Below are 26,816 nucleotides of genomic sequence, written 5' to 3' on the forward strand. Positions count from 1 at the left end.
CTTAAATAAATATAAATAAATACAAAACACACACTGTACACACGCTACAGCTTAAAACTTCAGCAATTATTTTGCAGAAATATGAGAATATTTTCCTTCTCGGGCAAAATACCACACGTCTCGTGACTTATTTTATTTTACCAGTTGGTGGCGGTAATGCGCCAATTCGTCATTTGCCAACCGCCACTACACCTCAAAGAAGAAGAAGCTTTCGCGTGCTTGTGTTGTTGTGCTTATGAGCGACAGCGCTAAGTACCCCGTTGTAATAATACTATGAGTGCGGAGCGGAGGACCGAGTCCTGCTGCCAGGACGGAGTCATCAGAGTCGTGTCAAAAGTATTTCAATCGGCTCAGGCACCGAAAGGAAGCACCGAAATCTGCGTTGCATTTCGGTCCGGTAGACACCGGGCGTATAGGAACCGGTGCCATATTGGCACCGAGTTTTGGTACCCAACCCTAGTTATGACTCCCGTCTCATCATCGGAGTAACTGTTTCACAGGGAAAGAAGAATGGAGCGGGTACAAGCTTAAATCACCTGACTAGCATTGGAAAGACACGATTGCCTATTAAAGGACTCGAGTTGCTGTGGACTTGGTCTCGGACTGGATTTTCGACACATTCAAGCTGTTCTTTTGTTGTTTTAGTTGCAGGAACACTGAATGATATATTTTATTTAGTCTTGTTCTTCAGTGCTCGCAATTAGAAAACCCGTGACCGTTGGTGCCAGGAATCAAACGAGCGGTTCCTGCGTGATTGATCAGTCTCTAACACTTTGGCTCCGCCCACTTGCGATTAACCTGGACCAAGGAGATTGCAGTATTTCTGCCACCAGAGCAGCAGTAGTTCAGATGAACGTTTCCAAGACTAAAACTGATATTAATGTGAAGCTGATTCATTGATCGAACTTGTGTGTTTTTCGGTTTTTGTCTTTGTTTTGAGGGAAACTTCACAGGTCTGACGTTTGAGGGGTTTCAAAGAACAAAGTGGGCTGAAACCCAGTGGACCTGAAAACACACACACACACACACACACACACACACACACACACACACACACCTCATCTGTTTCTGCTTCACCACACACACACACCTCGAGTGTCCGTGAAGAATGCGAGAGCACGGAGGCAGAGAAAGTTCCCCTGCTGTGTTTAAAGCCTCATTCAGTGACTCACAGACCGAGTGAAGGAAACCACACACTGTCAGTTCGGGAGAGTTTCAGCCTCGCAGACGAAAGACGGAGAGAATGAATAATCTCAACGCGTGCAGAGGGACCACCGAGCAAAGCGGCAAAACCCCTCGGTGTTTACAGCAGCCTGGTCGATCGGCCCACAGCAAAGGTCGAGCTGCTTCTGAAGTGGGCTGCTGTAGGTGTTCCGCTCCATTTACTTCCATTTAAATGATCTTTCAGTTTGTATATTTTCAGAAGGTGACGTTTAAACCCCGAAGGCTGCTTTCTGTAAACTGTATCTCCAGCAAATCGAGCACGATGAGAGCTTCGCTGGAAATAAACGGGAACATGTAAAGAAACCAAATCACCAATCTGAAGCAATGTTTTCTGCTCAGAATGGAAATAAAACAAAAGTGAGATGAAAGGCTGCAGCTGAGTTGAGCTGGACATTAATTTTAGGGTTGGTGGTTCGTTGTTGAAGAATCGGAATCAGCTTTAATGGCCAAGTCAGTGTGTATCGTAAAAGAATGACGTTCCCATACTACAAAGCGTTGTGAAATCGTTTCCAGGTAAACATTTTGTCTCGGATCAGGTTTGCTTTTGATGTCTCACGAATAAGTTTCAAATGAGTCGTGGAAGTCCGTGTGTAGGGGAGGTCGAGGGAGTTCATGAGTAAATAAACACTTCAGTACTTTAGTTCCCTAAACATGACAAAGTACTTTTGTTTTGTTTCAATTTCATGATGATTTTAATCCAAACTATGATGTGTTTTTAGTAGTTTTGGAGCATGGTTTTGCTGTGTTTCATTACGTTAACGTTGCAAAGTTTCAAAATAGTTTAAAAGTGCAACCTCAAACCGGGAGAAAATACATTTCTCTCGAACCGTAATTGATGGTGCAGGTGAGATGCATGGGAATGTGGTTTTGTAGCACAGGGCTGACATGCAAGGAATCTGACTACGGTAATTGTTTCGGTGTAGTGCTCTATGTACATACACATAAATACAACATACGGCTAAAAGCAGGAAGAACAAAGCTAAATCAAAGGGAAACAAACATTTGACTTCTATAAACATTGCACGGGTCCTTAAACAAGATGCTGAACCACTAAATTGTCCAGCATGAGGAAAAAACTCAAGTTAATTTGGAAAATGGCGGAGAAAACCTCCATAAAAAGAAAATATATGTAGTTTCAGGGGAAATCCAACAGTCAACCCGACATCCATTGAGTGTCTGTGGTTTATAAAAGGATTTGTGTGTGTATATATATTTAATATATGCTAATTTCAATGTTTGTTACAACGTAGATAGTAAAACTACGTTTAATTGTGCATCCGTGATAAATGACGAATAAATTAACCTCGATAAGTTAAATCCTATCAAATTCCTAAAATGACTGCAGAGTTTCTGCACTGGAGGCTTCAGGTTTCCACATCACACTTGTGTAACTGAACCAAAACTAAAGGCAGTAATTCCTGCTCGTGCAAACACGTCTTAGACTGAGATTTGAGGAGAGCACAGAGAAACGTTCGCCCTGCAGCAGATGAAAGAGGAAACAACGTCCTCGTGTCAAACGCTGCCCGAGCGTCACTCTGCACCGTGAGGGTCAAACGGAGGAGAAACACATTTTTGGAGTCAACTTCAAAAGCTTTTCTTCAACAACGACCGTCGTCTGTAGTATTTGTGGTTTGCCCGTCACCGCTGGCTCTGGTTATTGTCAGCTGTTGAGTCAGAGACACGGAGCTGACGAATCGCAGCGTCGCCTTTGTCTTTCCAGTGATGTAAACCCAAATGATGACGTATTGCGTCATACATTATATGTGTGTCAGCTGTAAGATGTGTTCAAGTGTAACATGCAACAGACGTGAAGTGCCGAAAACTAAATCCAGAGATGAAGAAAACAAAACAAAGAGTCAGCGATTTAGTATTGTACTTCCAAAGACGTGGGGGGGCTTCAAGAAACCGATTAAAAAAATTAAAATGAAAGCACAAAAAAGACTTAAAGTAGTCTGTGCCATACACAGCCATACATACTTCCCATAATGCAACATGATAACACCTTCCTTCACCAGCCCCTCCCTGCCTGATAAACGCCCACGCCTTAAAAACTGTATACCTTCAGTTTGTAACGCTTTCTGTTGTGAAAATGTAGTTTCCAAGATTAAATGTAGAAACTCAAGAGATGCCGCTTGAGTCAGTTCCTCAGAAAAACCTCCTCCAGAACCACAGCAGACTCCCGAGACTATAATCTGACTTTGATGTGTACACCTGGCAGTGGGAGACCCCCTTTAAGACACACAGAGGCGTGACTTCTTGGTCAGGTGGATGCTTCATGATGGGTTTTTGTGTGGTTCTTTTAAGAAATGAGCAAAACAAAGAGGCAGACTTGTGCGTTAAGGGATGAACGGAAACATTCGGCGTTTTCTAAATTATTACATCAAAAGTGTGACTGAAACTAAAACTGAAATGTTAAAAAAACGTCGATTGATTGGAAAATTCAGATGCACACAGAGAGAAAAAAGCAGCTCTCGCTACATACATTTTAATCATTTATTATTCAGTTCAAACTTATACGACGAGTATATAACGGGTAGAGGATAGATCCTCTGCTCGTCAGCAGTGCATAGAAACATACGCTTCCCTTGGGTGGACCTGCTGTCACGTGTGTTTTTAGAGATGTTCGTTGTTCTGAGTGTGTTCAGACCTTCCAGTAACAGACCTGTGACCCAATTTGAGCCCAGAGCCTTACTTTGAGAAACCGCTGCAGGACAGTTTGGAAGTTTGAGGTTTCTGAATGTGAGAAGAAAAAGAAACGGTTTACTTAGTTTCTGTATGAGTGGACGTGTGTGTGTGTGTGTGTGTGTGTGTGTGTGTGTGTGTGTGTGTGTGTGTGTGTGTGTGTGTGTGTGTGTGTGGTTGCTGTATGAGGTTGACTGAAGAAGCTCTAACTAGCAAACAGCCGGTCGGTGTGAATGGTTTGTATTCGTCCTGTGATAGACTGGGAGCCCAGTTTACCACAATGCGGTGTCGAACTTTATTCTGGTGGTTTAAAATCCTGTTTGTTGGATCCATGCACCTCCCGCCCACCATAAGTGGTCTTTTTCAAAATCATAACGAATTGTCATTCTTACTCTTGAGGAAACTAAATCTGATAAGTCTAAATAAGCCCTTGGAAGCGCTGATGCTCCAGCCCTCTACAGACTGTTCAGACTCATCAGTCATCAGCAGCCAGACTGATGGAAACATCCTGAATTATTTAGAGCCATTTGTCAGCTTTATGAGAGGGGTCTTCCACCCTGAGGGGCTCGCTAAACGCTGGAAGTACTGTGCGGGGCGTGTTTGATCTAATTGTGTCAAGCAGGCGATGACGTGATGGTCGGGGAGGGCAGCCTGGAGAGGAAGAGTCCAGGGTCTGTCTTGTGGAGGGAAAAATCTCCTCACGATGAAAGTGGAGCAGGCCAGCACACGTGGACTGTTAGCTTTACAGTCACACGGCGCTAAAAACGTTACCGAAACTGGTTTACCGTCAAGAAGGATTTTAATCCTGCTGTTGCAATTACAGTTATACAATGGTGTACATTAATCTCATGAAATAATACACTATTAACCCACTTTGGAAAAACTCTTCCCGATCACAGTAAACACGTCTGTTCTGGATCCTAACCTAACAGGAAGAGAAGTTGAGCAGCCTTCTCTGCAGTTAAGTGTGTGAGTAACAAGGTTACAACTGGCCCTGTCTCAGTTACAGTTTGCGCCCTAAAGGTCATGCAAATGAGAACCCTGGGTGGAAACCAGCTGGATTCGTTCTTGAGAATGTGGATTTGTTAGCCTTGGTGCAGGCAATCAGGTTTTTTAAAATTGGCTTTTTACAAGCGAGTGCAGGACAAACACTTCAAACGGGGGAAAGTAACAGGGTGCCAGGATGGAAGGAGGGCAGCGTGTCTCGGACTGAAAACAGCCCTGCGCTTCAACAAGTCAGGGAGGGGGGGGGGCTGTTGGTCAAGATACCGGCGAGACAATGAAATACGAACAAGGAAGTCCAGTTGGAGTAACAGCTGACTCCAGCACACTGCACAACGTTTACACTCACGGAGATGAATTCACGAACGAGATGAATTCACGAACGTGGACAGTTAAGATGGACAGTAGGAATACACAAAGTAACTTTTAGTTTTGTTACTTATCTCCTGCATGTATTTGATTGGACGCTGTTGCGCTGCAGCGAAAGTTGGGCCAAGTTTGTTGTTTTGCATTCTGATATTTTAGAATCATTTTATCGAACTCAAATCGACAGATTTGTAGCTTCTAGAAATATAAATATGGATCAACTTCTCTGACAAAAAAATGTTCGTTCAGACAATTTTCCTACTGGACAAAAAAACCAATTAACACCCACTAACTGTTCGTTAACTAGCTGGCCTTTGTCTTCAGTTTGAACGGTAATGAGCTGCAGGTATTTATCGCCAGTGATGGAAACATGACACCCTGATGGACACGGCGATCACGATGGTACGTGATGTGTGTTTAAGTACAATATTTTAAATCAACAGGGGATGTGGACAATTATTATGGTTTACGAATGTACAAAACATACAATTCAGATGCTATCTTCAATGCACCCAGACAACAGTCACTCTACCTCACCGATCATCAAAACTCGACGGGAACGGAGCGAAGTGAAGAGTCTGTTTCAACAATCACCAACTCTGGTTTGGTCAAAATAAACCCGTAATTCACGAAGTCAGATGTGGAAAGAAACAGCTGCTGTATTCTCTCCTCAAAGCTACCGGACTCCATTGACAGAAACAAGTCATTTCACCTCGCTGATTATTGTAAAACACTTCATTCAAACTTGACAGAAACAAAAAACTACCGGTCAAAACCGCCTTGGTTAGTCTTTCCATTGTTCCAACAATCAGCAACTCTAGTGTGAGAGTTTTAAAGACAGATTCTATCAGTAACATATATAAATGCAGAAGTTACCACAGTAAGATTTTCACAGTTCACTAGCCGAGTAACTTCACTGTTTTTATCGGGTTTTTCCACCTTTACAAACTGTATTGTGGAAGGAAAGGGTGCAATACAGTTGCAGTCACGGTTGCGATATAAGGTTTGGAGAAATCTGATGCAGGTGTACGGTAAGCAGGTTACTACAGCTTCTGTAAAGATGATTATTATTCCACATCTTCAAAATCTGTCAAAACACTTTCTGGAGAGGTGAAGCGTGAATAGTGAAAGAGGGAAAAAAAGGAAAAGAACACGTGCAGAGGGAAAGAAAGAGGAAATCTATTGTCCTCCCCCCCACCTCTCCTGTCAGCCCTATTGTCCTCCATCATAATGGAGGCTGTTTGATCAACTTAAAAACTGCTGATTACTAGTCAGGACGCTTTCAAGGTCCGACCTCAAAACGCGGTCAACAATACAGAGCAAGAGAGGGAGTTCCTCTATAATCTGCGGGGGCCCAAACTGTTTCAGAGGCCATGGATTTAAGGCCCCCCCTCTTTCTCTCTGTACCTTCCCCCAAAAAACACAGGAGACGCCGTTCAGCAGCCAATTGTGATCCTGAGTGTGTGTGTGTGTGTGTGTGTGTGTGTGGGTGTGTGTGGGTGGCCCACAAGCTGCTGCTGTATTAATACAAATAGAAGTTTTATTAAAACCAAATTATGTTTGTGTTGGCATCTTTTTCTTTCACACACAAATTGTGATTATTTTTCGAACGTTCAAGTTTGGTGTCAAAACTGCACTGTGAAGGTATGTTTAGTCGTGGATCACGTTTTATTTTGATGTATCACAGAGAAGTTTCAAACAGCACATTTAGTGAGGACGTTGTAATGCTAGAAGTCAATAAACGCAGCGGTTTGCTTTCTGTGTGAACCAGCTACTTTTGTTTCAATTTGGTTTTGTTTCAATTTCGGTGTCATTTTACCGTCGACAAACCATGATGGGTTTTCATGAAACCTAACCAAGTTGTTTTGTTTAAAATCGTAGCATTTTTGTAGCAAACGTGGCGCTTTCACATCAACAGAACAGTTTGTGGCACAAATTACAAATCCATCGGTTTTGTTTACATGGACACAATTATCTTTTCCGTGTCGCTCAGCACAAAAATAATGCAAATGGAAGGTTGATTAGGATCTGTTTGACACATAAATCAATCACATCCACGCAACTATGCATCAGTCAGAGCTCAAACAATGTTAAAGGCCGCTTCTGATGAGTCAAACAAACTTTCAACCACCAGACCGCATATCAAAGTGTTGTGAAGTGACGCGTTCGTCATGTTTTTCCTAAAACTAACTAGAGGGTTTTGTGGGTTCATGTTGTTGCCCTAAATCGAACAGCACTTTGTTATTTCAGCCCTAATCATGACGTTTTTCAGAAACCTAAGTGGTTTTGTTACTTAATCTCGTCCCGATTGGCAGATTAAAAAAGTCGTGCCAAGCGACTGATAACCGATACATAAAGTTTTGTGACTATTTCTCAAATTCCCACGAGACGCTGTTGTGTGAACAAAGTCGTTTTCTGCATTTTTGTTTCGTTTCAATTTCTTCTTAATTTTAAGCCAAAGCTAAATGTTTCATACAAAACCAAACCAAGTAGTTTTGTTGCCTGAACCTCCCGAAGTATTTTTGTTTGTTTTTGTGTTTCAATTTCCAACGTTAAAACTGTGACAATCATACGGAAGAAAATACAATATGAAGGTGATTATGTGGGAGTTGCTCATGCTCATGCATGGGACGTCTGTTGGTTTGTTTTAGTTGGTGAAACCCGTCAAATTGAGCAAGACGAATTATTCCCATGTTTCAACTTTGATGAAACCAGTTTGAGGAACAGATCTATGAGTTTGAATCAGGCATCAGAACACTGCAATGGGATTTGAAATACTCTACGTCAGGATCCTTTGTCTCGACCATCACGAGATTAAAAGAGTAACAGTGATTAAATAGTTTGCATTTTTCATATAGTCTACCAAATGTTCCCCAATTTTCTACGGGTCACTACATCTCGTCCGTCTCTCTGACGGCAGAAACACAAATACACTTTTGCCTTTTTAAAGTGTTGCTTCATAAACAGAAGCTCATTTGAAGCACACTGACCCTTTTAACTGATTTCTTGGTTCAACTCAGGTGAATGTGGTTCATTGCTGTGTGCCCGCCCTGCCCCTCCCCCGTCCCTCCCAGGATCCCATGCTGCTCTCCTCTCCGGGCCCCATTCGGAATAGTTGAGCCTCTTTCATCCTCCGAGTCGCCACACTGCTTTGTCCCACCATGAAAACTTTAAAGAGTACTGTTGGACACCATTTAAATCAGCACAGGAAACGTCCCCGTTCAGGAACCAGAGGTCACAAAAACACTGTAGGAAACTCGCCACAGGAATGCCCCTGACAACTGTGGTGTGAGTTAAACTAAATTACAAATTACAGACTACTGTGCGCTGCTGGAAATACATTTTTTTGTTGTTGTTCTCAGAGGGAATGTTAAAGAAAAAAATCCTCCTCCAGCGTTTCCTCAACGGTAGACTAGTCCGTCGGCTTCTCACGACTCTCAACCAGCTGCTCACCAATCAGGCATCAGGAGAGTTTCTAACTCCCATTTACAGCATTGTGATGATGATCTCTGAGTGTTTGCAAAGAGCTGCTTATTTGACTACTTATTTGTCAGCTCAGTGTAAAATGTGGCTTTTACGTGAAAAAAGGAGAAAGCCAAAACTTTCACCCAGGAGACCAGTGTTCGTGTCCCGTGTGAAACCAAGTCATTTATTTTAGCTTATTTATGTTGCGTAACTTACGTATTTAACGAACACCACGTAACGTTACGTAACAAATGTGCTTTTTTTTAATCGTAACAAACGTTTTTGCGCCAAAATATTTTTCAAAAACCTAACCAAGTACTTTTGTTGCCTACAACTGACCAAGTAAACCAAAAAACGACACATTCCTTAAATATATTTAGAAAAGACACAATGCACGAAACGAGTGGAAACTGAAGTCCCGGACACGTCCAAAACTCACGCGAGAGGGGAACCTAGAGCGCCGTAGTTTGAAGCTTCATGCATTTGAGTGAGAATGTGTTGTGCTACATGATAGCAGAATAACATAACTGTATGTGTTAATATGCTAACATTAGCATCCCACCATTACCTATTTATGGATTTTAATATAATGAAATAGCCTTCTGTTCATTTCCCGTAAACACACACACAAATGGTATGTGTGTGCCCACAGAAACCCTCTAACGTTACAGGCTCTTGAAGAACATTTATACACACACACACACACACACACACACACACACACACACACACACACACACACACACACACACACACACACACACACACACACACACACACACACACACACACACAGTACATTTCTTTCAAACCCTCAGGCAGCCTCTATAATTTTATAGGCAGTTGGCAAAGAGAAGGACACACTCAAACATGATCCCCCTCAGTCCTCAAACCATCCCTGTAATTCAGTAATGTGATGTTGAATTCTCTCACACACACACACACACACACACACACACACACACACACACACACACACACATACAATGTAGACCTCAGTGACAAAAGGTCAGAATGTTCTCCATCAAAACAAAAATGTGTTTTTATCATATTTTATATTGACGGAAGCAGATTATCAACTGATGTGTTTTGATAAACTGGTAATGACTTCATCATCAGCTGGGTATTATTAGTATGTTTTTAATTAATGTGTAATGCTTGTATGTATAATGATATTGCGTCACTTCTTGATATTAATTTGCAGCTTTTTGTTCTTGTTAATTTGCAGCAGTGTTGATGCGACACGCCTCCAACTCAAATACCAACTAAATAAAAAACTAGAACAACCACTGCTGTCTGACTGCTGTAATGTTTGATGAAATAAATACGAACCCCCAATCAAGATACAAAGTGTATCGGACGTGTTCTCCACCCACACATCTCACCCAACAGATAAAGGGCTCGAATAAGTCACTTCATACAAATTTGACAAAAACATGAATTAAAGCCGAGCTCACTTGTCCATTTAGCAGCGACTGAGCACCGGTGATGCACTCATCTGTTTGTGAACTGGTGCATACATTAGCGTCAGGGCTCATGATTTCCTGGCGCAGATAATGATTAGAATAAGAATGAATTGCAACGTGGTGTTAAGAGGATATGAAACAAACTAACTCATAAAAGTCATGAATCCAAAGCATCGATAAGTCATCTGCAGGGAGAAGTCTGCAAATCTCTTTTGTCTTTTCTATTCTCTAAAAAATATGAACGCAGAAACAATCTGGTGTCAGAACTCCGTTCTGAACTCTCAGTCATGTGTCTTGTGGACATCTGTTGGTTTTCATATGAATGTCAGTTTCCCATTTCCTCTGAACCTTGTGAGCCCCCCCCCCCCCGAGTGTGAAGTTAAGATATAAAGTGACTCTGTGTCAAACATGTGGAATACATGTAAATGTTGGGGGAATACACCTTCGTCATGTGAACAAGAATTCTCACAATGAAAAGTGTGACTGATAGTGTGAAAAATCCCCGAAAAAGCTTTTTCAGAAATGAAAGACAATAAAATAAAAAACACTTGTTTGCTCATTTGTGTTAAAAATGTGTCATATGCTGATTTATAATAATATGTTGAGACAGTTTACTGTATTCATGAGGAAGCAAATGCTTTCAACATCGTTGACGGAACAATTCTGTAAACTGTCCTGAAGAAGAAGCTCATAAAGGAAATTATTTGTGCACAATTCACTCCCCTCAATAAAAGGTTCTAAAATGATTTTACCAAAGCAACACTGAGGAGAACGTGCAAACATGAGCCGTTAACAGGAGCGCTGACGGATATCATCGATTCTGTGGACTTCATTTACCATAAACCAGAGAAAAGGGACTTCCAGATAAAAGGCGGTGAATCTCCCGCCGAATGTCACAAAGTCCCACATTGTCACAACCGTTTATTGCCAAGCACGTTACACATACAAGGCATTTGACTTGGTGAATGGTGCATAACAACAAACAATAAACAGTGCATTAATCGGGACATCGTTTTAAAGTAGAGAAATATTGAAATTTCAATAAACAAACACATTAACAGTACGTTAAAACAAGTATAATATAAAAGCGGCAAGTGCATTTTAATATAGAAAGGAAAAACTATGAATTGTTGATTTGACTGTCATCGTTTTCTGTATTAGAACCATAAATAGTGTAGTGGCCATTTGTCTAATAAATCAAACAATAATCAGAGGCCACTGGTGCACCGTGGTTGGTATTTTACGCAGGCAGAAAAGAGTAGATTGTCCATACAGGATTCAGATTTTTCTTATTTAAGTAAACCAAACAAAACAAGCAAACAAACAAAAGGAACAAAGAAAACTCCTGTCTATAGGCCCACCCAGGTGCATGCTGGTCCTACCTACCTACTCCTATATATAGCCACAGGTGCCCACAGTGTGACCCGAAGAACTAACAAACAAAATAACCCAAAACTAAGTATGCTTAAACAACAAAAATAATATAACTAAACAAATGACTATTAAAGAGAAAAAGCTATCTTAATATATCAAACAATCAATCGAACCTCAATAAACAAACATCTAGAATAATTAAATAACAAAATACTAACATCAAATGAATAGCTCCTGCAACAGAAAGGAAAGACTAAATATGAAAACTGGGAAAGTGTCGTTTCAGGCAAGAGAGAAAACATTGGAGGGGAAGAAAGAGAGGAGGACGAAGATGAAAGTATGGACTTAAAAATGAACAAAACCAATACAATAAGTGAAACTCTGCATGTTCAGAGCCTCTTAAGATGCTCTTAACTACGAGATGGTGGCAGGAAACACTGTTATAATCGCCTTGAGATTAATCCTCCAAAACGGTCAAATTTGTTTGAAGATGCCGTGAAGACGTCTCTTCTGAATCGCTCGCTCATTGAAGATTTCACCCTGTTGCAAATTGCATTTTCCACATGACACCAACGTGGAAGACGCCTGCCCCCCCGTTACGTATGCAAAGTCAGAAACTGCGTCTCCATCGGAGGGTTTGGTTTTTTTGGGGGGGGGGTCGAAGGTCGGTGATCTGCAGCTGAATAGACTGTTCCAGCTCAAATGAAGAACAGGACTCTTTTGTGTCCTGGAAGTGGATCCTCAGAAGACCTTTGACCGGTCAAGGACTTAAGATCATTAGCTGGTGACCCTCCTCCCATCCCCTCAACACCTAACTCACCCTTTCACCTCCAAATCTGACAACTCTCCTCCCCAATCACAGCCCCCCCCGAGACCCCGAGGCCGGCTTAAGTCCCGACAGAGAAGTGGCTCAGGATGGAGACTGTGTCCACACCAGATTAGTTCATCATGCAAATCCAATAATGCGATTCTGATGAGACTCATTTCCTACGAGGAAAAGTCATCTTGTTCTTTGTGATGCAGGAAAAATGCAAATGCGAAATCGTAGAGCCAGTCCTTGTTAAAGAAGACCGATCGTGTGCTTTCGTCATATTTTATAATGAGTAACTTATAATCATTTATCAACATATAAACATTAACAATGAAAAACACTCTGGGGAATAAAAAGAGTCATCTACACAGAAGAAGAAATATGGTTTTCTCACCCTGTCCTCTGACACACACACACACACACACACACACACACACACACACACACACACACACACACACACACACACACACACACACACACACACACACACACACACACACACACACACACACACACACACACACGCCTCTCTTGAATCCACACTCGCTCTTTTGTAAGTAAAAGTTATGTGTGCATCTGTCGCCTCTTGCTGTCAAACAGAAGATCCCACTGTGCATGTGTGTGATGACACACACACACACACACACACACACACACACACACCTGTTGCCACGCTGTGTTCAATCTAACGGTGCAACGGATCATAAAACTTCACACCAACACTTCATTTTACGAGATTAAAACGTCAGTAAAACTTTATTTCACTGTGATGGTTCACGTTAAACGTGCGTGCCGAACCGTGAGGGGCGATCATACGGATCACGGATCGACATGGTCGCTTCACCACCAGTCCCACACACCAGTTCAACCTGAACCTTGACCCCTCACCTGTCCTCTGTTTGTGTTGCACAAATCACAGCCTGATAAACAGATAGATAGATAGATAGATAGATAGATAGATAGATAGATAGATAGATAGATAGATAGATAGATAGATAGATAGATAGATAGATAGATAGATAGATAGATAGACAGACAGACAGACAGACAGACAGACAGACAGACAGACAGACAGATAGATAGATGGTATATCTGTCCATCTGAATATCTATCGAAATATCTAACTCAATATCTATCAATCTAACTAAATATCTGTCTGTTTGTCTGCCTGTCCATCCATCCGTCTAAAAGTCCATCTGTCCTTCCAAAAGTCATGAAAGCATGTTTGTGTGCGTGCGTGTGTGAGTTGCAGCTGTGCGGCCATCATTCATTTCAGCGGCCGTTGAAGATTTTACTTTCAGAAGATGAACAAGAGCCATTTGTTGTTTACCATATGGCAGGATGCTAACAGCGAGATGCTAACAGCAAGATGCTAACAGGATGCAAACAGATAGATAGATAGATAGATAGATATCTATCTATCTATCTATCTATCTATCTGCATCCTGTTAGCATCCTGCTGTTAGCATCTTGCTGTTAGCATCCTGCTGTTAGCTCAGTTTTTATTTTTTATCCTTTTTACGTCATGTTGTGGTTTTTTCTACTTTTTTGGGGGGGGGAACGGGGGAGTTTCAGATTTATTTAAACAATCAGAAGTGAACCTTTAGTAAGAAAAAAATTGAGAACCGCTAAAAACTTCAGAGGCGAGATTAGAAGATAAAAAGAAAGATTCCTTTTTTAGGCTTTTTTTAACAGTGATCGTCAGTGATGTTCAAAAGGATTCCAGTTTTCTGACATTAAACACTTTTTTTTAAAGTGTAACAAATGTCAACAAAGTCTTCGTAAAAGATCCGTAATACAGTCTGAGCTGTTCTGACATAGAACATAATATAGTAAAGTGATAATTGTTTTTCAATCATCAGGACATTGTTGTGTGTTGTTGCCGACATGTAAAACCTCATTCTGCAGAGTCACTCCAGCTGACCGGAAAAATAATTCTGCTGGAATGCAGTGAGGAAGAGGAAGAGGAGGAGGAAGGGTCAGTGTGGTCGAGTGTCGTTTGACATTCAACATGCGCCTTTCATCTTCGAGTGGAGACAAGAGAAGATAAACTGGCGGATTGGGAGGCGTGTTGAATACACACACACACACACACACTCACTTTAAAGATGAGCAGATAATTGGAAGAATTTATTGAGGTTTAAGGGCCGACGTTTAAAAAAAAAAGCCCTTCGGACAAACGACACAGTGGTCTTTGTTGGTGAAGAATCGTTCAAGACGCAGACATCGACGATAAGAGCGCAATCAGTATGAGACCCCTTTAATTTGATCTATACCAACAGCAGAATCACGATACTGTGAGCCGCATGCGGTAACGTTATCACAATGACAATCAAGTTGCACAGACATGCTGATTAATTCATGTGTGATGAAGAGTTCTCAGACATTCCTTTCAGATAAGGTCGACTGTAGGAATGTGACTGACAGAAACCAGCTGTTTGATTACCTGTGAAACCTGGTTTCTTGTGTGTGTGTGTGTGTGTGTGTGTGTGTGTGTGTGTGTGTGTGTGTGTGTGTGTGTGTGTGTGTGTGTGTGTGTGTGTGTGTGTGTGTGTGTGTGTGTGTGTGTGTGTGTGCGTGCGTGCGTGCGTGTGTGTGTGAGTATGTGTTCAGTCGGAATAAGTGCTGGATAGGAATTAGGTTTTCTGCTTGTGTCTCTAAAATCATTAAGTGAGAACAGAGGAAGTATCCGGAGTACATTTTATTGTATTTCATATTTTATTTCACATTAAAGTTAGTAGCTCGTACACTAAAATTAATAATTGTCATCTTTCTTATTTCCGGTATCACCCATCAGCTGCAAAATACGGTTATTTGACTAGGAAATCAATTTTGAATTTGTAAATTGTTTTAAATTGTAGATCAGATTTGAAAACTTAACCGAACCCACACGAGCGTTCGCGAGCGTCCGACCTGATGTTGGGCGATACGGTTCAGCTCCCAGACTGCATCTCTATTGCATCTCTATTTAGAGGGTTGTGGTCTGGTTAGACTCCAGAGTTTTTTACTCAATGAACATCATGCTGTATTGAAGAAGACTTGAAACTAGAGATTGAGACATAAACTCATGTTTACAATGTTTACTGAGATAATAAATAAAGAGAGACGTAGAGTCATTTTCTCATAGACTTCTATACAATCTGACTTCTTTTTGCAACCAGAGGAGTCGGGAGATCTAAAAAAAAAATCCATCAGCAGTTAGCAGCTAACATGCAGCAACCGAGAAGGGCAGCGAATTGGGGAGACAACACTCACACACAAACACGCGTTATTCGTCATACTCGGCGTCGGCGCCATTTTTGATTTGGCGATGCCAGCGTCTTATCTGAAATCTGAAATCACACATTGAAACCACACTGCATAATGCCAGCGTACATTTTTTTTTGGTTCACTGTGAAAAAGCAGCAGCAGTTTTGGGCATACTCTGTGTGGGAGGGCCGTTAAACACTCACACTACCCACGACCTGCCCATCCGTTAGTGTGCACTCACCCAGCCCACTGTCGACTTCCTCACACTGGAAGCCCACTTTCACTTCTGCATTTGAGTTCCCATCAGCACATCACTTGTTACAATAAAAGAGAGTGTGCTAAGTGTGTGTGTGTGTGTGTGTGTGTGTGTGTGTGTGTAGGTGTGTGTGTGATGTAGGTGTGATGTGTGATGTAGGTGTGATGTGGTGTGGGGTCTCTGTCGGGGTCTTCCTGTTTTCACGAAAGACTCTTGCGATTTCTTCTTAGTCTAAAAGACGACAACTGTCATTTCACTACAAAATGCAGCATTACACTACGAACATATTCACACATTCACAACCCTGCAGAAGCAAACGCAGAGAGACAGAAAAGAAAAAACCATGAACAAGTCAAAGAGTCTTCACGAAGATGGTTTTGAGCTAAATGCTAAACTCTGCATGCACACATAAGCCGTGTTTCCATGAACGTAAATGCGTATCGCAAAGGCTGCATGGAAACAGCAAAAACGTCCTAAAAACTTATTTACGATCACTTGAAGTCGTTTTTGTCTTTGTTTCGAAAGAGTTGAGGCACTAATTGAGATACGGAAATGCCTTTCGTCACGTTCTGAAGTCGTGAACATTTAAATCACATGACAAAACTTGCCTCATTTATTTGAGAAGGCGGTCCATTCACTTCAAACCACTTGAGGGAATTGAGCCCAATTCTTTTCTTTTTTTGCAACACTGTAAAAGTTTACTTAAAATTCGGAAGACAATTAAATGGAAACACAACTAATGACAATGTCGATATGCGAATTCTCAGCATGTGTCACGTTTACATCTTAGTTTATAAGAAGTGGACGGAGTCACCGTGACGTCACCCGTTGATTTGTGCTCGGCCGTTTTGAAGCCTCGAGTTCGACGATTTTGCCTTCGCCATCTTGGAATACGGCCGTCGCCATCTTGGAATACGGCCGTCGCCATGTTGTTGTTTTTTTTCGAACACATGAACATAAGTTGTACAATGTTTACTGAGGTAATAAATCAAGTGAGAGGTAGAGTCATTTTCTCATAGACTTCTATACAACCAGACGTCTTTATGCAACCTGAGAAGTCGCCTCTGCTGGTCAGTAGAGAGAATGCAAGTTTTCAGACACGTTTTGCCACCTGGTATTAGCATGCTACCGTTTTGTAATTTATGCTAAACACAAAGTACAAGTGACGCTGATGGGGTGTCATTAGTTTTGCAGGTATTTAATCATAAATCTAAGTATTGGAATTTTGACCTGATGATTGCACTAGATGGAAAGTGAAGGTATCGTGAAAACATTTACTATTCATGCTGAGGGGAACATGAATGCTGCTAGCATAAGAGGGTAAACTCAACCATAATGACATAAACTAATCCAAAACTAAGGTAATCCGCCTGCTGAAGTAGAAATATTATGAAAACATGCTCCTCTGTGCTGTCGCCTGGTGTCCAACTGCATTACGTTGTGCAACCCTGTGTTTCACGATGACAATACATGAACCTTGAATGTATCAAGTTTCAGTTGTTTGGAAATACCGGTTTGGGCAGAGAAGTCACCAAAGTGGTGGTTTATATAAAAAACATAAGGCACCAGTGTTTTGACATGCAACTGGTTGGTGTTGCCATTCACTTTCATTCATTTGAGAAGCTCCATTTTAACTTGTTTCTGCTGTATTTCTTCCACCGTGTAAGTTTTCTTTCTTTAATTGCTGGAAGTTCTGACTCAAGAAAGGTGGGTTTTTTTAAACTAGGTTTCTTGGACTATATGGACACTTGATGTAACAGAGAATGTCAGTTGAAGATGTATTGAAGATTTGTTGAATAACGTTTGTTATAAAATAACATGTTATTGTAGCTTTAAAAAATACCCACCAACAAAAAGTAATCCAAATAAATATGTATTTATGAAATTATAATACAAATAGAAAACAACATAAAATAATGTGAGAAAGAAGTAAATAAATCAACACAGCAATCCAAGACAAACTAAACAGCCAGAATAAAGACAGAATTATGTTTTCAAAGCTCTAACAAAATAAACAAATAAAAAGTGTCTTCAACCCTTTTAGATTTCATATTATGCAAACTATTTGACAGCATATCCAAAAAGGGTAAAAAACTATTTCTTTGTATCTTCATATCAAATCCGATCATCTTTTCTTCCTGTTAAAACGGAATATGAAGTGGGCTTAAGCTCCTCACATCCATCCATCAATCAATCTGCAACTTTAAGCGACAACAGCGCTACATGTTAAGCCCGCCCAAAAAAGATGAAAGCGTACTTAAAGGATTTGAGTTTTGCAAATAATTACATTATATTCCCTTCGGTTGAATTATATTTGCGTGCAGAGACTATGTCCAAAGCTCTCAGAGCGCCAGAGTGCTGTGACAATTGATTTCCATTGCATTCAAATCCTGAATGTTATCCTTCGGGAAGGTAAATGGCAATTGTTTAAAGTTTGTAGTTTACATGCTGATAGTCAAATGAACATCCAGCCTGTAGGTTCATCCTCTTAAACCCTCGTCAGGTGATGCACAGCCTGCAGGAAGCACACAGGCATGTAAAGAACGGCAAAAATGACGCAAAACATCCAATCTGAGATTTTGCTTTTCGGCGCTTGAACCTCAATTGGGAACATCGGAGGAGGAGGAGGAGGAGGAGGAGGAGGAGGAGGAAGAAAACATTTAAAGGCACCTCGTTAGCTCTCATTAGAACCGCTTCTCTTTCATTTTAAGAGATGAAACTGACCGGAGACTTGTCTGTTCACCTCCTCACTGTTACTCTTCACTGTGTTTTCAGAAAAGAGGTTCATGAGCAAAGTCTTCTCTGCTTGACTCGGTGTCGGTGAAATACTGTTTTCGGACTAAAGGCTGAGAGCACCTTAACTGCACAAACTTCACTTTATTTACATGGTTTATAGGTCTGTTTATCTTGTACTTATGTTAAGCTGTCTCTTTCAGCATTTGTAGCTGTACGTACAAAAAAACAATGCGCTGTTAATCACAGATATCCTACGAAATCATCCTGTATCTAATCCACGTAATCATTACCGAGGAAGTAAAAAGACCGCAAAAACCCACACAGGGAGTGGATGGGTCCAACAAACACTGATCTTTAAGATCTGTTCTTTTCCATGTGAAACAAGAAGTCAATGCTGATTTATTTCTCACTTAAGTATCAGCACTTCCGTGGTCATTCCGTGGTTACTGGATTTTTTAGGAAAACGCACAAAAAATTAGCTTTGTGTAAGATATCAAAGGAACAGTTGTATGAGGACATGTTGCTTATGTAAGACAGATCAATGAGAACCTCAATGATTTAAATAAATGTTAACTTCTAGCACCTTTCATGCAGCCCTATGTTCACAAAAACTAAAGATAAGATTGAAAATATGACTAAGATTTAAGAAATAAAAAGGCTGTATATATGCATTGTATCAGTCATTGTGCAAACTGTCTGTGCAGCATGTTGAGGACAACCACTTAAAACAGAACAGAAGCTCTTGAAAGCTGAGAAACTGTCAGATTCAGGACAATCAGATAAAGGCGCCTGTAATTACAGAAACAAGTCGATGCATTTCACCCCTCGTCGCATTGGATTGTTTTACTGAAGCGGTGATGTGGCTGCTCGCGTCCCCTCGGGGGTGACTGATAGCCTGTAACGTTCGGGGGTTTTGAGTCAAATGAAACAAAAGGTCTACAGTTGAGTGGTTGTTGCTTCAGGGTGGAGATAGAGGATGTGATACCAGGGGGAGGGGGGGACACCCCCGGAGCCGAAAACCCAAATCATCTCACAAAACCTACAGTTATCGTATTTTAATAGCAACTATCGTACATTTTAGTTGTTAACATGTATATATCACAAGGTCCACATTATGTCCAAAGGTGAACAATTGAAATGCAGCGGGCCACCATTTATTATGCAGAGGAGGCTAAACGGACACAGTGTGCACTCGAGCGTAGTAACAAGTTGGTAGGTTTCTCAGTGTTGTGTAATATATCATTGCCATGTTTAGCATAAGATGAATCATCATGCTGGTTCCAAATCAGTTTTAAAATACTACAAAACTATGACTGTAGTAACTATGACTGTTGTATCTTTCATACGTGTTTCTGTGTGGAGAAATGGTGACGACGTCTCTAAAAATGAGTTTACAGTGAGGAGGTATACTTCCCAAACCAGCAGCTAATCCCACTTAGCAACTCTTTACTACCCTCAATCATTGTCCCCCCCTCTGCCTTTGTTTCTTCTGGATCTCCCTGCAAGAACCCACGCGGCACTAATACAGCGCTCCCATTGAAATGAATGAAGAGCCTTGGGGTTTGTGCTGCAGAGCTATTGTTGGTGTTCAGGGGCCATTAGCTGCTAGTGCTAATCAGATGTGTTCGGAGAGGAGCTGTAGCTGCCAGAGGAACGCCATACCTTCCTGTTTTTTCTGACTTCAGTATCTCTTGTTGCAGAAACAGTTTTGCTTGCATGTTTTCCGCTTCCTGAAGCGCACTAAGTGTTGGACATCGAGGCCGTCTGTGTGCAGATCAACACACAGCTCAAAACCCAACGGAGAACACATGTGGTAGTCCATCGCTCAATACTTTCTGACTTCTCCACTCTGACTGTAGCTCTCAGGCTCATGCCCATTGATTCCTATTGAAGACTCACAAATATATAGGCTAGGATAAACAAATAATGAGCTCAAAGTTAGCTCAAAGCAATGGATAAATAGTTGACATAGTTAGCTAGAGGTTGGCTCAAAGCAATGGATAAATAGTTGACATACTTAGCTAGAGGTTGGCTCAAAGCAATGGATAAATAGTTGACATAGTTAGCTAGAGGTTGGCTCAAAGCAATGGATAAATAGTTGACATAGTTAGCTAGAGGTTAGCTCAAAGCAATGGATAAATAGTTGACATACTTAGCTAGAGGTTGGCTCAAAGCAATGGATAAATAGTTGACATAGTTAGCTATCTGAACTTCTTTATCGGAACAGATTCAACAAAGCTCTCACCTCAAGCTTAGCCAGGGGGAGAGGTGGGTAACTTTCCAAACTTAAATTAAGTCATAATCTTCATGCAAGAGGAAAGCTAAATGAGACCAGTTTAACCTGACAATGGAAGACCAGTCTAAGGCCACGACTTGTCTGAAACTAAGTGCATCTATCTATCTATCTATCTATCTATCTATCTATCTATCTATCTATCTATCTATCTATCATACAACTGGCCCCTGGGAGTTGTAGCTTTTAGCAAAAATGTGACTCAAACAGGAGGAAATAATGCCTTTTGTTTGGGACTATTTCCAGCAGCGGATGAATTACCACTAATTCGACCGCACCATGAGCTGTAATGCAATGTAATCCGAAAGCTCTCTCCCTGGATCTTCCCGCCCACTTTTGTTATTTATTGTGTCTTTGAAGTGATGATTCAACCCGAAGGGTTTCATGCATTCATCCAAGTGTTGAACTGTTCCAACACACCGTCACCTGACATCGTCTCCTCTTTACTTTCTTCTGTCCTGAGCTGTGTGGTGATGATTCATGTCAGTGAGTCAGACGTTTATTCATGATCTGCAGGGATTTCCCCCCCAAACAAACACTGATCTCTCTCTCTTGTTTGTCCTCTCAGGTGTTACATACATCTTTAACCCCTGATATCTGGCTTTCATTCTCCTTCTTTGCTTTAATTTCATTGTGCGACATTTATTCGTATAACATACAAACACGGCATGTTTGGTATTTAGGTTTATCATTTCGGATCCTCTGGGATCAATTAATCAGGAAACCGTGAAGGTAACCAAAACACTGCCGATCCTCCATTTTCCTAAAAGCACAGACCGACCAGTGTGCTGTCGTCCGTGACCTTTTCTACCCGGTCACCTGCTGTCTGTGGCCAATCAGGGAGGATGTTTGGAATTAGTGCCACTTTAACCCAGGTGGCATCAATCAGTTTCAGGCTTCAGCTGGAGCCAATTGGTGGTAAAAATGCATCTTGACAAAAGATATGAATCAAATGTACCCTCTGAAGAGGCATGAAAACAATATTTAAAAAATGCTAATGAAGGAGAGAAACTAGTCAATGTTTCCTTCTTTAGAACTGACAAACATTACAGACGTTAAAATGACCCCCGAAGACATTTTAAAGGGGAAGCGCACTTCTTCTTCAAGGGTCTGGCAGGTCAGGACATTACTGTGTGAGCAGAAAGACGAAACATCACAAGTTTATAACTCACGTTTTAAAGTTTGTAAACAATGATAAAAAGTGTGCACACAGTGTGGCAACAGAAGTACGGCGGAGTTCAACAGCTTGTCAAGCTCTTAAAGGACTTTTTATTTTATTTACTTCTTTATTTTTATTAATATTCCTTTTTTGAGTCCATGTGTAAAATGTATACATGTAGGAATATAAATGCATTGGCATGATGTGCGAGTATGTATGTGTATGTAGGTGTCACTGTCTAAACTATTAGTACTGTCATCATTTTCATCATGCACCTTTTTTTCATTTATTTTGTAATTTTCTTTTCGAGGCCATATGTGAGCTTTCAGTGACAGTCAACGTGTTTTGTAGTTCGCAGCCAGAGATGCTGCCTGTTTCTCAGTTTAACACATGATGAGTTAACTGGTGTTTCTGATTGCAGCTGTTGAAAACACGGACAGAACATGTAGGTGACCTTCGTAAAAGCCTTTAATCAATTTTAAATACGTCCTCATCCGTGTTTATGATCCACGCCGACCGCTAACGCAAGTCACTACAACCGCGGGCGCTTTTCGGCTGAAAGTCAGCTGTTAACACGGTCGCTCGTTGAACTGAAACACCTGTTGCTCTGAAGCGTTTGAGATCCTGTCAGAACTCAGTAGAACCTGAGTCCGCTGTTGGAATATTGATTCTGACAACCGAACATGCAACAACCAGACATTTTGATGCTGGTAAACAAGTTATAATCGAATATGTAAAGCTCGTAAACTCGTCCGGAGGGCTCGGGCAAAACGCCACGAATGGGTTAGTTTGTTTTGTGTTAATTTACAAATTTGGTTGGTCACACAACGACACAAAGAAACGAGCCGATCGAGGCAGCGGCAGAACAGCAACTCCCGTGTTCTGTGAGACAAAATGACTGTTTTTGTCAATGGAGTCTTGTGGCTTTGACGAGAACATAGCATCTTCATCTTCATTTAGTAAATATTGTTAACATAGTGTACACTCACATTGATTTTTCTTTTTTGGTGGGCATTTTTTGAACTATCCCTTTAAGCCTTAAAAAAACAAAACAGCGTTGACAGTGGGGAACAAACAGTTGTGTCACACGTTAGAGTCTGACGTTTCGTTGACCCGTCCAACCACCTCCACCAACTCCCTGCACAGACTCTGTCACTCTATAATAACATCACCTGACTTCCTGCTTTACTCCCGTCATAAAGGACTTTGTCGCTTTGGATGCAAACATGTGTTTTTTGTGGGACAATAGCACCAATGCTACAGGATGACATCACCATGAGTCAACACCCAAGCAGCTTTCATTCATTTTGAATCAGCCTCTGTGGACAAATAAAGGCAACATACAGGCACTAAAGCAGCCTTCCCTATGACGATGTTGAAAAAGTCCACCACATGACTGAACCTTCCACCAAATCTTCCACAAACCTGAATCTTCTCATGTCTTTCTCTCTCTCTCTCACGTTCTGTATTCAAACCACAGAGGAAACAAGTCAGATGTCATGGGGGAATTTTCAAGACTCTGCATTTGTTTTTCCACTCATAGCGACGGAGCGGGACCTCCCCTCGAACTCTCTCATTTGCATGCACTCAGTAACCCCCGATTCTGCGAAGAAGCAGATAAAGGTAATCAGCCTGATCAAAGTGCACGGTCAGCAGCAGCCTGACCTCAAACACCTGAGTCTGTATGTTTTTTTTGTTTTTGTCATATTCATCGTCAGAACCCCTCAACTCCCCTCTACCAAGTGTCCATGTTGCCAACACATGGTGATGAGGAGCACAGTGTTCCCTTTAAGTGAGACTAAACAATCCACTGAAGGCATCATAAAAGATCACGGCGTTTTAGAGTCATAAAGGCGGTTTCACAATCTTCTCTGTCGGTCTCCATTCGTTTCAGTACGCTATGAAAATCACCTCGCAGGGACATGAAAGTGCAGCGATTTATCACAAAGAACATAATGTCCAATTCAAACGGCGTGGCCCGGGGCTTGTGGTAAAGTATAAACAGGTACATTATTTTAAAACTCAAAGTATGCTTCAAAAAGAAGAGTGATATTATCAGAAAGAAAAGTTGTACAAAGCCTTTTGTTGATGTAGAGGGAGCTGCAAAAAGAAGTCTGGTTGTATAGAAGTCTATGAGAAAATGACTCTACTTCTCTCTTGATTTATTACCTCAGTAAACATTGTAAACATGAGTTTATGGTCTCAATCTCTAGTTTCAAGTCTTCTTCAATACAGCATGATGTTCATTTTGTAAATTATGGAGTCAAACAGACCATAAAGTAGGGGATGCTTTAGGGGCGGGGCTACACAGCGATTGACAGGTTGCTACCAGAGCCGTATACGGCGTCTCTACGTCACTCCTCCTCATTCCAAATATGGTAACTTCAGTTCATTGGCTGCAAAAACAACACGGCATCGACAATAATCCAAGATGGCGACGGTGAAATTACCGAACTCGAGGCTTCAAACAGGGGCGGACTGGGGGGAAAAGGTGGCGTTTACTGTCAGAGTTTACTGTCAGACTGGCCCGTGCGCGTTGCCCACTCAATGCATCGCACGTATCGACCAGTCAGTGGCCTACTTGGGAAAATACCCATACACTTAACATTATTTTGGATGATTACAAAGAAATTATATCATATATGTTTGTTTCTTTTACAACATTTGGATCCACCAATTTGCCTGGATGGACACATTGAATAAAATGATGCTCGCTATTGTAACACTCCAAGGTAGGTGTAGTTTGCTAGATGAATATGCTGAACTCTGGGCTAGTGTCAGATGGTTATACGCAGTGGAGCTGGTGGAACATGTTCTCTATAGGGCTGTGCCACATCCAATCAATTTCAGCAAACATGCCAGTATGATTTAATGCAAAAAAATTAAGGTATCAAACACGTCTTACTACTTTGGAGTTAAATATTTAACTTTTGTTCCAACATGAAAAAAGCAGAAAATAATACTTTGACAAACACGTCAGGACATCTTATTTGTGTCACCCACACAGGCAATTCAGTATAATATAATAATATATAAATCATATAATAATATAATAATATATATATCGTATAATAATATATATATCATATAATAATATAATAATATATATCATATAATAATATATATATCATATAATAATATATGTATCATATAATAATATATATATCATATAATAATATATATATCGTATAATAATATATATATCGTATAATAATATAATAATAGATATATCATATAATAATATATATATCATACAATAATATATATATCATATAATAATATTCACTATAATATAAAACACACACACATATATATAATGATGTATTTATAACTATATATCATGTCTTAGCAGGTGCTTCATGTCTCTCACTCCCTAACTGTCCGTGCTGGATCCGTCCCCGTTGTTTTAAAAAGCTAAATAAGTTATTAGCATGACGTCATCCAGCTAGCCAAACCTGTCTGGTGTTCAGCTGGAGAAGCTTCGCATGTACTGCTTCCATTTCCTGCTAGTCTGCTGTCTGATTGTGCAGTTTCTCCGCCAAAGTTCTCCTCTGGCGCTCGCCTGTAGAGACTAGTCCGGACGGAAACGCGCAGCTTGGGGAAGAATCGATTCTGCCCCAAGCTGAACCTATTTGAGGACGCTGATTGGCTAAATGCGTGTATTTTTGTAGCTATTTCAATGCGCTTTGACCTTTCGGGCACACCCAAACGGCACCAACTTAATTTTCAGTGTTGAGTTTTTGGCTTGCAACGTCCGAGTGGGCGTCGTTATCTCCTTTGTGAGGCGTCGTGCAACGGCAGCGTGAATACGTCCATGAACAGCTGATGAGGCCAAATACCCTGCAGAACTTTCTACATGTTTACACATACATGCAGAGTTACTCTTCCACTATAGTGAGGAACAGAGGCTACTCATCCAACGCAACATCTGTGTGTTTTTTAAAAAACCGTGCTTGTGTGGACTAGGCCTCTGGCTCTGCTGCACGACCTTCCTATACCTGTCTGCAGGTGTTCATTAGATCACACCGTCTGCAGTTGAGGCCTGGGGTTTGAAAACTTCTCTATGATTCAAGATTCAAAATAATCCTTTCCAGTTTTAATCATAAGCAGCAGTGTGAATGTAGTTACGCTCTCTCTGATTTCATCTTCAAAGCTGTTCACACGACACCAGTCACGTCAGAGTTTTAGGAAGCAGACTCTACGGAGTCTCCTGCGCCTCACAGCAACGATCCAACGACAGCGCAGAGAGAATGCAAATGTGTGAGAGACAGTTAGCCGCTCCCTTTAGCATGCTAACGGGGGTCGGTGGTTTGACCGAGACCACTTTCACACGTCAGTAGGACGAAGGGGAGGGAGGGGGTCGGTGACGCTGAAGGTGTGACTCAGCCAGTAAACAGTCTCCTAAAGTATCGGGTGAAAACCTGCAGCCGCCTCGTCTGGGATCGCATTTACACATGAACTCAGGGTGACACTGTCACATGAAACCGGTTCACAAACACAAACTACTGACATTAATAACAATACGCCAGAGCTGAGGGCTCACACCCTCCCGCTGTTACGTCATTTAACCCTTGACATCAGATGAGTGAGGACACTAAAGGAGCAGGGTCCTGAGTTCAATGGACGCTTCCTGGTGTAGAAAAGCAGCAGAAAAAGTCAGAAACACATTTAGTCTCAAACCAGCCTTGAACTAGTCTGTAGCTGGGCGCTGAAAGTACACGACAGGGCCA

Source organism: Melanostigma gelatinosum (genome assembly GCF_949748355.1).
Source record: "Melanostigma gelatinosum genome assembly, chromosome: 3".
In the NCBI taxonomy this organism is placed as follows: domain Eukaryota; kingdom Metazoa; phylum Chordata; class Actinopteri; order Perciformes; family Zoarcidae; genus Melanostigma; species Melanostigma gelatinosum.